This window comes from Centroberyx gerrardi, unplaced genomic scaffold (genome assembly GCF_048128805.1).
Source record: "Centroberyx gerrardi isolate f3 unplaced genomic scaffold, fCenGer3.hap1.cur.20231027 Scaffold_121, whole genome shotgun sequence".
NCBI classification, from domain to species: Eukaryota; Metazoa; Chordata; class Actinopteri; order Beryciformes; family Berycidae; genus Centroberyx; species Centroberyx gerrardi.
The window spans coordinates 7501-20000 of record NW_027605258.1 but is presented as its reverse complement, the minus strand read 5'-3'; the positions used below and the strand labels follow the sequence as shown (position 1 = coordinate 20000).

General features: G+C 42.6%; 1 protein-coding gene across 2 annotated transcripts in view; it reads left to right on the top strand.

Moving 5' to 3' along the window:
- LOC139917960 (uncharacterized) overlaps window positions 1-12500 on the top strand; it is a 27289-nt gene that overhangs the window by 9496 nt on the left and 5293 nt on the right. Inside the window, exon 1 of one of the 2 annotated variants that reach the window (XR_013504222.1) lies at window positions 10655-10784. The exons of the other annotated variant lie outside the window; for it this stretch is intronic. The gene's annotated coding sequence lies outside the window, so the exon portion shown is untranslated. Of the gene's footprint in view, window positions 1-10654; window positions 10785-12500 lie in introns of those variants that run through there. 2 annotated transcript variants of the gene reach the window in all.

Sequence of the window (12500 nt, the reverse complement as noted above, 5' to 3'; positions counted from 1 at the left end):
ATACTGCAGTAGAAGCGGTGTGCAGTGTATTTGTACTGCAGTAGAAGCGGGCTGCAGTGTATTTGTGCTGCAGTAGAAGCGGCCTGCAGAGTATTTATACTGCAGTAGAAGCGGTGTGCAGTGTATTTGTACTGCAGTAAGTGGACTGCAGTGTATTTGTACTGCAGTAGAAGCGGGCTGCAGTGTATTTGTACTGCAGTAGAAGCGGTCTGCAGTGTATTTGTACTGCAGTAAGCGGGCTGCAGTGTATTTGTACTGCAGTAGTTGTAGTAGTCAGTGTAGTAAACCTCAGGATCGTTCTCCTCTTCTCTTCTCTGAGCAGAAAACAGGATCAGCTGTTTGAACCTCAGCCTGCGTCTGTCTGACTCATCTGGTTTCCACGCCGACGCTCTGATTATCAGACATAAAGGATCAATACAGTGACTCTCTACATGCCTCGGTGTCAGCAGCCTGGTTTCACTTCAGACCTTCAGGGAAAAGCAGTTGAGCTCAGAGTCTTACACTGATGGAACAGAGCAGCTTGTGATGGAAGTGGAAATTTAAATGACTGAAAACCAACACTAACTATTCTGTAGAAACCAAGAGACATAATGTAGAAATACCAGAGCTGTGACCGAGTCAGCTTCGCTCGAGTCCCAAGTCGGTCTCAAGTCTTGAGGCACAAGTCTCAAGTCAAGTCCCAAGTCTAAATGTAGATTACCAAGTCAAGTCCAAGTCATTAATGTCAAGTCTCAAGTCTAAATGTAGAACAGCAAGTCGAGTCAGAACAAATCAAGAGTCCAGTATCAATTTAATATCTTAAAGAAAACTAAATATCTAGGACTTTTCAATGCAATATGGTTTTAATAGGATAAAAACTTGGTAAGAGCATCATGAGTTTGATTTCTATAATCAGTTTCAACTTCAATAAATTCAATCATTCCATACAAATTCAGAAAACAGAATTTAAATTCAGTCGTCCGCTGGAACAAATCTCATCACTTTCAATCTGAGTCATTTACACAAACACAAGATCTCAAGTCAAGACTTTAGAAACCTTTTCAAGTCATCAAAGTACAAGTCAGAGTCGAGTCCCAAGTCACCAGAACCCAAGTCAAGTCAAGTCTCAAGTCTTCTCTTCATGCATCAAGTCAAGTCTCAAGCAGTTAAAACTGTGACTCGAGTCCGCATGTCTGAGAAATACTAATACTGACTGAGCACTCTTATCTTGTATGGAGATTTGTTTTATTTGCTGGAAAGTGGAAATGGAAACTATCTCGCTAAACAAAGAAACGACTTAGTTCGGGTTCTTAAATTTCACATTGCATTTATTTTTAGATTGGATCATATGAATATCAGTGAGAGATTAGAGATGCTACAGTGCTGCATTGTTCTAACTTGAGTCAGTGTGTGGCTGCAGTTCTCCGTGTCTCCACTAGGGGCGCTGCAGGGGCTTTATTCCTGCACAGATTGATGGAGATCAGCTTTGGTGATAGACGGCTGATGTGTGTGTGTGTGTGTGTGTGTGTGTGTGACAGAGAGAGAGAGAGACAGACAGAGAAAGTAGGGCACTAATCTGGTCAGAATGTTCTGTAATCTCTGAGCGTTTTTCTAAATTACTGCACATATAGGAGATTGGACACACACACACACACACACACACACACACACACCGACTGGAATTATACTGTTTAATACTCAGTTTAGAGGTTTTAACTTTATAAATCACTTTAGATCAAGTGTGTGTGTGTGTTTGAGAGAGAGAGAGAGAGAAGATAATGTCAATCTGTTTGATAATTCGCTCAAATGCTATATAAATACACACACACACACACACACACACACACACACACACACAGCGCTTTCTCTCAATACACACACCAAACACACACACATGATATATAATACACCCAAAACACACATTTACACACAAAAATACTTTCTTTCAGATACACACGACTTCACTCTCGCTCTCATGTGCCCGCACACACACACACACACACACACACACACACACACACACACACACACAGCGATCATGCTATGGTCAGATGACTGGTGTGAATGGAAGCAGATTAGAGCTGACTGGAATGACTGGTATGTGACACACACACCCAGTCTCTCTCTCTCTCTCTCTCTCTCTCTCTCTCTCTCTCTCTCTCTCGCTCATTCACACACACTTTAACACACTTTCATACTGTGTGTGTGTGTGTGTGTGTGTGTGTGTGTGTGCGTCACATTCCAGCGCTGGGCAGTATTCCAGCCAGTTTGGTCCGTTGCACCGATCTCGCCGAGTCAGCGCTCTACACACACACACACACGCACACACACACACACACACACACACACACACACACACACACACACACACATTCCCTGAGCCGCAGCATTCCTGGGAATCTTCCGGTTTGTGACCTTTCAGTCGTCTGCTTTGCTCAGAGGCTTCAACTGTTTCTCCTCCTTTCTTCTTCTGCTTCTTCTTCTTCTTCTTCTTCTGCTTCTTATTCTTCTTCTTCTTCTTCTTCTTCTTCTTCTTCTTCTGCTTCTTATTCTTCTTCTTCTGCTTCTTCTTCTTATTCTTATTCTTCTGCTTCTTCTTCTTCTTCTGCTTCTTCTTATTCTTATTCTTCTGCTTCTTATTCTTCTTCTGCTTCTTCTTCTTCTGCTTCTTCTGCTTCTTCTTCTGCTTCTTCTTCTGCTTCTTATTCTTCTTCTTCTGCTTCTTCTGCTTCTTATTCTTCTTCTTCTGCTTCTTATTCTTCTTCTGCTTCTTATTCTTCTTCTTCTGCTTCTTCTTATTATTATTATTCTTCTTCTGCTTCTTATTCTTATTCTTCTGCTTCTTCTTTTTCTTCTTCCTCGATCAAATCACTTGTTTCTAGTGTTTCAGTCGTCTGACAACAGACACAGGAAGCTCTGTCAGTGACTCTGTTTACATGCACACTAATAATAAGATAAGATAAGATGGCACTTTATTGATCCTTTATTGATATTGATAATGGCCAATAATCAGAGTAAGTTAATTGGACAGCAGCGGCTCTGATCCGTCTGTCTGTCGTCTCTGTTCACTTCAGTTCATTTCACTGACAGCTGTCAGTTGTCAGGTTTCAGCTGACGGAGGCTTGCTGCTGAAGCTTAACAAAAGGTTTTCTTGGAGAGAACGTCGGCCTCCAAGAGCTGAAGTGAAACAGACAGAGCCACAGACAGAGCCACAGACAGAGTCACAGACAGAGCCACAGACAGAGTCACAGACAGAGTCACAGACAGAGTCACAGATCAGAGCCACAGACAGAGCCACAGACAGCGTCACAGACAGAGCCACAGACAGAGCCACAGACAGAGTCACAGACAGAGCCACAGACAGAGCCACAGACAGAGCCACAGACAGAGCCACAGACAGAGTGGGAGGAGTCAGAACGTTCTCTTCTTAACATCGCTGCCAGCAGAGAGAACTCATCTAGAACCTGAGGAAGAACGTCGGCCATGTTGGAGAGAAACATCTGAAAAACCAGAGAGTTGTCTCTGTCTCTCTCTCTCTCTCTCTCTCTCTCTAACTCTCTCTCTCTCTCTGTCTCTAACTCTCTCTCTCTTTCCCTCTGTCTCTCTAACTCTCTCTCTCTCTCTGTCTCTCTAACTCTCTCTCTAACTCTCTCTCTCTGTCTCCCTCTGTCTCTCTCTCTCTCTCTCTCTCTCTAACTCTCTCTAACTCTCTCTCTGTCTCTCTAACTCTCTCTCTATCTAACTCTCTCTCTCTAACTCTCTCTCTGTCTCTCTCTCTGTCTCTCTAACTCTCTCTCTCTATCTAACTCTCTCTCTCTCTCTGTCTCTCTCTCTCTCTCTCTCTCTCTAACTCTCTCTAACTCTCTCTCTGTCTCTCTAACTCTCTCTCTCTATCTAACTCTCTCTCTCTAACTCTCTCTCTGTCTCTCTCTCTGTCTCTCTAACTCTCTCTCTCTATCTAACTCTCTCTCTCTCTCTCTCTATCTAACTCTCTCTCTCTCTCTGTCTCTCTAACTCTCTCTATCTAACTCTCTAACTCTCTCTGTCTCTCTCCCTCTCTCTCTCTCTAACTCTCTCTCTCTCGCTCTCATTCTCATCACTCTGTCTCCTCTGTCGCCATAGCAACGTGTCAGCGCCGCTCTCTCATTGGCCGACGCAGGAAGCAGCGGCCGGCTCTGCTCCACTGACCTACAGACCCGAGAGTGTGTGTGTGTGTGTGTGTGTGTGTGTGTGTGTGTGTGTGTGTGTGTGTGTGTGTGTGTGTGTGTGTGTGTGTGTCGGGGCAGGATACAATGAGAAACAGGTGTTCTGCTGTCTTGTCTCCTCTCACACACACACACACACACACACACACACAAACACACACACACACACACACACACACACACACACACACACACACACACAGAGTTTTACAGTGTAAGGCGACACTTGAAGAATGCCATTAAAAAGAAATCTGTTGTTCCCGCGCTCCCTCTGTTTTTCTTTCTTTTTTTCTTTCTTCCTCTCTCTTCTGTTTTCTTTTACTCCTTCCGTCCTTCTGTCCTTCTCTCTTCCCTTCTTTCCTTTTGTCCTTTTTCTTCCTTTCTTTGTTCCTTCCTTCCTTCCTTCCTTCCTTCCATCCTTCTTTCCTCCATTCTTTGCTTCCTTCCTTCCTTCTTCTCTTCCTTAACCCCTTTTTTCCTTCTGTCCTTCTAGATCCCTTTCTTCTTTCCTTTTTTCATATTTTCCTTCCTTCTGTTCGTCTTTCATTCCTTCTACCCTTCTTTCCTTCGTTCCTTGATTCCTTCCTACCTTCTCCCTTCACCACTTGCCTTCCTTTCCTTTTCTTTTTTCCTTTCTTCTTTTCTTCATTCTTTCCTTCCTTCCTTCTTTCCTTTGTTCTTTCCTTCCTTCCATCCTTCTTTCCTTCATTCCTTAATTCCTTCCTACCTTCCTTGCTTCTTTCTTTCCTTCCTCCTTCTTTTCCTTAATCCCTTCATTCCTTCTCTCTCTTACCTTACTTTCTTTTTCTTTTCTTTTTCCCTTCCTTATTTTCTTCATTCTTTCCTTCCTTCCTTCTTTCCTTTGTTCTTTCCTTCCTTCCATCCTTCTTTCCTTCATTCCTTAATTCCTTCCTACCTTCCTTGCTTCTTTCTTTCCCTTCCTCCTTCTTTTCCTTAATCCCTTCATTCCTTCTCTCTCTTACCTTTCTTTCTTTTTCTTTTCTTTTTCCCTTCCTTATTTTCTTCATTCTTTCCTTCCTTCCTTCTTTCCTTTGTTCTTTCCTTCCTTCCTTCCTGATTAATAATGATTTTGGATCTCAATTTCCCTCCTGGGAGCGATTGCAGTTTACACACACACACACACACACACACACACACACACACACACACACACACACACACACACTGTTCCTCATTAAAATATACATGAGCACTTAGCCCTGACATCCCACAACACTCCCTGCATTCATTATTGATGAACACACACACACACACACACACACACACACACACACACTTGTCCAGTCAGTGTGTACAGTTGCAGTGTTTGCTGCAGTGCGTCTCTCTAATCTGTCCCACTGGAAACAAACCAGCAGCTAGCTAACCATAGTATCTGGTCAGCTAACATCACTGTCTTGTTGTTAACACATCTGATTAGCACACTAGCTAACGTAGCTAGCAGCAGCTAGCGTTAGCATGTTCACATTAACATCAGTGTGTTTGCCGGCTAGTTAGCTAGCTAACAGTTTGTAGAGAGAGAGAGAGAGAGAGAGAGAGAGAGAGAGAGAGAAGAATGTGTGGAAGATGGATTTACAGCAGATGGATGGTTTCATCTCTTCTCTCTCTTTCAACATTATTGATTCTTCACACACTTGTTGGCTAATCCAGCTAGCTCACACACACACACACACACACACACACACACACACACACACACACACACACACACACACAAGGGCAACATCTGTCTCAGTCTTTGAAGTGGTTTCCTCTGTTTCCAGTGTCTGACAACAGTTAGCTCCACACACACACACACACACACACACACACACACACACACACGTTCTCCCTCCGAGAAGCGGATGTGTCAACACACACTCTTAGACATGTTTTTCCCATCCTCACACCTCTCACACACTGACTGATTTACACACACACACACACACACACACACACACACACACACTACAGTCTTTGAGTGTGGGAATGTCAGCTGTTCTAACACATAACACACTCTCTCTCTCACACACACACACACACACACACACACACACACACACACACTCTTCTGGTTAGCAGGCAGTTTTACAGGCCCATCAAAGGCATACCAGAGAGAGGGGGGGGGAAGGAGGGATTAGAGAGAGACGGGAAGGAATTGAAAGATAGAGGAGAGGATGAGGAGGGAGAACAAGAGAAAGGAGGGATGGAGGGGAAGAGGAAGACGGGATGGGGGAGAGAGAAAGGAGAGGAAATAAAAAGAAGTATGAGGAAAGAGGAGGAAGGAAAGAGGGAGAAGAGAGGGATGAGGGATGAAAAGGGAGAGAAAGATGTCAACTAGAACCAGAAAGAGAGAGAGAGTGTTGCAATAGAGGAAGGAGGAAAGTGAAAACAGAGGAGAGAGAGAATGAAGGACGGGAGAAAGGGAGGGAGGAAGGAAGGGATGAAGAAAGGAAGGTAGGGAAGGGGGAGAAGTGAAAAAAGGGAGCAAGGGAGAGGAGAAAAGAAAGGAAAGAAAGGAGGAATGAAAGGGAACGAGGGAGGATGGGAGAAAGGAAAGGAGGGAGAAAAGGAAGGGAAGAGAGGAAGGAAGGGAGAAAGAGGAAGGAAGGAAAGGAGAAAACGAGGGGGGAAAGGAAAGGGAGGAAGGAAGGAAAGGAGGGGAAAGAGACGAGGGAGAAAGAAGGAATGGAAAGGAAGGAAAGGACTGAGAAAGGAAAGAAAGGAGGAGGGGAGAAAAGAGGGGGATTATGGGACGGAGGAGTGGTGGAAACTGATATAATGGAAGCATGAGGTAGATGAGGATTAGCAGAGGTCAAAGGTCACGGGGCGACCTGATCCTCCGCTCAGCTGATGGACAGAATAAAAGAGGAGTGTTGTGCCTGGAGGGGGCGGGGCCAAGGCGGTGATTGACAGCTGATGGGAGAAAAGCTGCTGAAAAGCTGTGTTTAGGGATAAGCAGGAGTGTGTGTGTGTGTGTGTGTGTGTGTGTGTGTGTGTGTGGATCCATGAGTGTGTGTGTATTTGTTATAGTTTGGGATTTTTCATTAGTTTTTATTTTTATATAGTTTTCCATTTTTATTTCAATTTCAGTTCAGTTTTAGTTTAGTGTTTTTTATTTATCTACTTATTTATTTATTTATACATATATATTACAAATGTTTAGTTTTAGTTAAGTTTTTATTTAGTTTCAGTTCTAGTTTTAGTATTTTTTAAAGTATCTGTATATATATTGTATTGTATATATTGTATTTGTATATATATTTTTACATAAATTCAAAATTCCTTCTCTTTTATTTAAAAGATGTAGGTGAACAAAACATTCCACCATCTTTGTTTGATTTTAGTTTCAGTAGTAGAAGAAGAAGTAGAAGAAGAAGTAGAAGAAGTAGAAGAGAAGAATCAGTTTTAGGGTTTTTATTTGGGATCATTTGGTCAATCTGGAAAAGAACGGGTCATGGGAACAGGGGGGGGGAAACACCCCGGGGTGCTGTGGGTGACGAGGGAGAGAGAGAGAGAAAACAAGAGGAGAGAACAGGTGAGAGAGAGAGAGAGAGAGAGAGAGGTGTGTTTAGTCACTCCAGGCACTAGGTGAAGGTCTGACCTCCCAAATTATACCCCCAGCACCATCGAGTGTGTGTGTGTGTTTGTGTGTGTGTGTGTGTGTGTGTGTGTGTGTGTGTGTTACTGTGTGTGTGTCTGTGGGAGTTTCGGTGTGTCAACCTTTAAGGTCAGTCAGCTGTGAGAAAGCTGTGACCCCAACAACCCCCTGCTGGGCGTGTGTGTGTGTGTGTGTGTGTATGTGTTACAGTGTGTGCGTGTGTGTGTGTGTGTGTGGGTGTGTGTAAGAGAGAGATTGTGTGTGTGTGTGTGTGTGTGTGTATTTGTGAGAATGAATGAGTGAGAATATGAGTGTGTGTGTCTCTATGAATTTCTCTAACAGTCATTGTGCTTCCATATATTTGTGTGTGTGTGTGTGTGTGTGTGTGTGTGTGTGTGCATGGGTGTGTGTGTGTGTGTGTGTGTTTCCCGTCCCCCCAGCCTCTTAAAATACATCAACTCTTTTATTTAGAATTTTTTAATGAAACTTTATTGATCCCTGTTATGAAATACTCTGTCTTCTCACTGAGGTCAAAGGTCAGAAGGGTCGGGGTCTTCAGGTCTTCATGGTGTTATTGATCGCAGCTGATCGATGCAGCAGATGTGGGCGTGAGCAGCAGATTTGTTCAGCCCGCCGCGTGTCGGAGGTTTTCCAGACTAATGGAGCGCTGATGATGATATCGACGCCGTTTTTAAGCTTTCTGGACGAGCAGCCGGACGGGACAGTCTGCCTTTTAAAGGGGAAATCCACCCAAAACACTTTGGAGCAGCGCACACACATCCGGACGGACCGGTGTGGAAACTCACTTCACCTCCCTCTGATGTAAACTGAAAACCTGAAGGACGAATACCAACAGTCGCTCCTGGTTGTGAGTCGATTTGACACAGAGTTCCAATTTAGTGAACTTTGACCTGCGAATAGAAACCAACATGGAGAAGTCCAAAATATTCTAGAATATAGACGGGACATTCATGGTTTTGGATCCTGTCGTAAAGTGCAGCTAACGTTAGCATAGCATAACGTTAGCATAGCACAGAGCATCAGAGTGGATTGATAGCTACTTAGCTGTTAGCTTGCTATCCAAACAGCATCAGAGTGGACTGATAGCTGGTTAGCTGCTTAACCAGCTGATAAACAGTGAATACAGATTGATGCAGGTTGTTCACAAAGTAATAATAATAATAATGATAATAATAATAACTTTATTTATATAGCACTTTTAAAACAGAGTGCTGTGACAGTCAAAATAAAAGCAGAATACCCAAAATGAATTCAAAAGCAATGAAACAATAATAAACAGATTCAGTTCAGACAGGACAGAGGTGGAAACGAGCAACATTCAAGTAAATAGTGGGATAACCGTAAGATGAAAACCAAAATAAACAGTAAGGATAAAATACAAGATAAAATTAAGATAAAAATTTAGCTAAAAAGATGAAAGACAATAAAAAGACAACATCACATAAAAGCAAGCACAGTGTAGTTTATTGTTCATTTTAACAGTCAGGGTTGAAACTGCCTGGAGGATTGGCATTTATATAAAACTAGAGTTACTTCAACTCATAAGTGACTTCAGACGGACCGACAGTCCTCAAACTAACAGCTCAGGAACAACAACTACAACATCTGCTGGAGTTTAGCAGTTAGCAGTTAGCTAGTTAGCTAGCTTACTAGATATTCAGCTACTAGCTACCAGGCTGGACTCTGGAGAGATAAAGAGTCAAATATATTAAAATGTGAACCGAGTCCCTCTGGATTCTCAAGATCGATTGTCTCTAAAATGTTTTTCAGTGTGAATCAGTGATAAATGTTTGTAGGACAGAGCGGGGCGGAGTTTCCCACCCTCAGTGTTCAAAATGGCCGCCCTGTGAATGAGGTTTCCCGGGGTTGCAGTTCCGTCTGTAACCTCCTGCTCTGCGCCCCCTGCTGGCTCAGAGTGGGAACACACCGACGATACAGACCTGCAGAACCGTGTTCGAATGTCTCGCTCGGTCTCGCTAGTTCCACTTCTTCGTTGGTATGGCGCCCCCTGCAGGGCGGACTGATGACTGCAGAGAAGCAGCTTGTGACTGAAGGGATGAGGAACAAACACATAACTTGTGTGTGTGTGTGTGTGTGTGTGTGTGTGTGTGTTTGGACATAAGGCTAATAACAGTAAGATTCAAATAAGACAATAATATAGCCTAAAGTAATCTCATTAACATAATTTATTTATGTGTGTGTGTTTTCTAGGTCTGATAGATGTGATTTGTTAATAAACTACATTCATTTATCATTTTAATTCTATATAATTGTATTCCTTTTGGCTTATTTTAATCTAAAATCTGTCTTGTTGTGAAAGACAAGACACACACACACACACACACACACACACACACACACACACACCCCTTCTCCCTTCTTGTCCCCTGATTAATTCTAATGAGATAATTTTACACAATTGGCTTATTTTAATCTAAATCTGCCTTATTGTAATGTGCCATATGCGCGCGTACACACACACACACACACACACACACACTGTACCTGGCTCCACCCCTCTCTCTTTTTTTCTCTCTCCGCATTCCTCTCTCTCTCTCTCTCTCTCTCTCTCCCACACACACACACACACACACACACACTCGCGCGCGCGGCAGAGAGGCATGTCCTAGCGTGTTCCTGGTGGAGGTAGAGCGAGAGAGAGAGAGAGAGAGAGAGAGAGAGAGAGAGAGAGAGAGAGACGGAGATCGGACTTGCAGAAGCAGCAGACGGGAGGAATTTTGTTTCACTCTTCATTGATTGATCTCTACTTTGAACCGATTGATTAATTGGATGGATACTTGACGTCACGCGCCCGCGGAGATTCTCCTTCTGACCGCCGCCGTTCGGGATTTTATTCTATTTCAATTTTTATTTTCTATTAATTTCTTCATTCCGCCTGTCTCCGGTTCCGTGTCGGACCGGGAGGGTTTTACCGGACAGCCATGGGTTTCTACGGCACCTTGAAGCTCATCTTCTACAAAGTGAGTATCGATAAGCAGCTGGGATCGATCATCTAATCGATCATCTAACGTGAGGCTTATAGCTTTATTTTTTAGATTTTATTCAAAAAATGTTTCATAAAGGGATTCAAGGTTGTCAGCTCGCGCCGAGATGACAAGGCGTTTTCTGACAGCGGAATGCCTCCGTGTGTGTGTGTGTGTGTGTGTGTGTGTGCGTGTGTGTGTGTGTGTGTGTGTGTGTGTGTGGTGGACCACTGCGGAACCGGGCGAGAGAGAGAGAGAGAGAGAGAGAGAGAGGACATAACGTGACGCGCCCTCTCTCTCTCTCTCTCGTTCTCTTCAATCATAGGATGTGGAATTATTGATTATTGATCCCACAACAACTATAGATTTGACGTGTTATAAGATCATATTTCCATATAGTTTGTGCATCAGAGGCGCAGCAGCTGGACAGAAACAGTGAGATGTGGTTTGAGCAAGGCAGCAGGTCAGGCAGGGCTGAGGGTTTGAATCCCGCTGGAGTCACGTGGTCAGATCTCTGTATCTGATGATGACGTATTACAGGTTAATGAGATGGTATCAATCAGTGGAAATGTTCATTTGCATCAGTTTATGCAGCAGATCATTGGAGGAAGCATCAGTGTGAATGAATGTTCCTCTTTATAACTGTATATTTATTTATTTATGTATTTATTTCACCTGGAAATAATCCCATTTCCATTCAAAATCTCCAACTTGTCTTAATAACAGGACACTGAGAAGAATAAAATGTTAAAAAATCAAATTTCTCCTCCCTACACTCTGGAAAACAGCTACAGTCCTCCTATATTACTTCTAGAAGGATCAATATCCCAGCAAAATGATATAGGTCACTATTGATTATCATAGACACACTATAAATCACTATAGGAATACTATAGAGGTACCATAGGAGATAAAAAAAAATACCATGGAATACAATAAGGTCGCTGTAAACTTCCTATTACTTACCATACACACACTATGAGTCTCTATAGGAATATTATAGACATACTATAGAAAATAATACCATTAAGCATGATGAGGTCACTATAAACTCACTGTTACACACAACAGACACACTGAGAATCACTATAGGAATATTATAGAGATGCTAAAGGAGATAAAAAATGAGTAAAGTCACTATAAACTCACTGTTACATACTATAGACACACTATACGTCCCTATAGTAATACTACAGAGATATTATAGGAGATCATAAAGCATCATAAACTCACTGTAATCCCCCTATAGTATTAATATAGATATTTTTCATTAGGGAAAGCATGTATCTTTTAAACCCATTAGTGTGTCCAGTTTTGGTATTTCAACAAAATATTGATGAAATCCACATTGACGCAACATCTGCTGTGAAATATGACGAGTTTTAATCCAAAATGAAATCTGTAACATTTGAAAAAAAAGCCGATTTTGTCTTAGAAAACGACTGCTGATGTGAAAGTAAAGCAGATTATGGATTAATGTGGAATGTCTGGGTCAAATTAAGAGTCTTGTTTTTAAAATATGAGTTATGGTTTTGAGGATAGGAGCGTTAGAGCAAGGCTGTGACTCTGTCAGGCTGCTGGTTTGATTCCCATGTTAAATATTTATTATTCTGCTGTTTGTGTTCTTCTGTACTGATGAAGTACTGACACACACTTTCCCATACATCCAGTCTCAGTGAGAGTGACAGTGTCATGGATGCCGGTTTCCCCAAC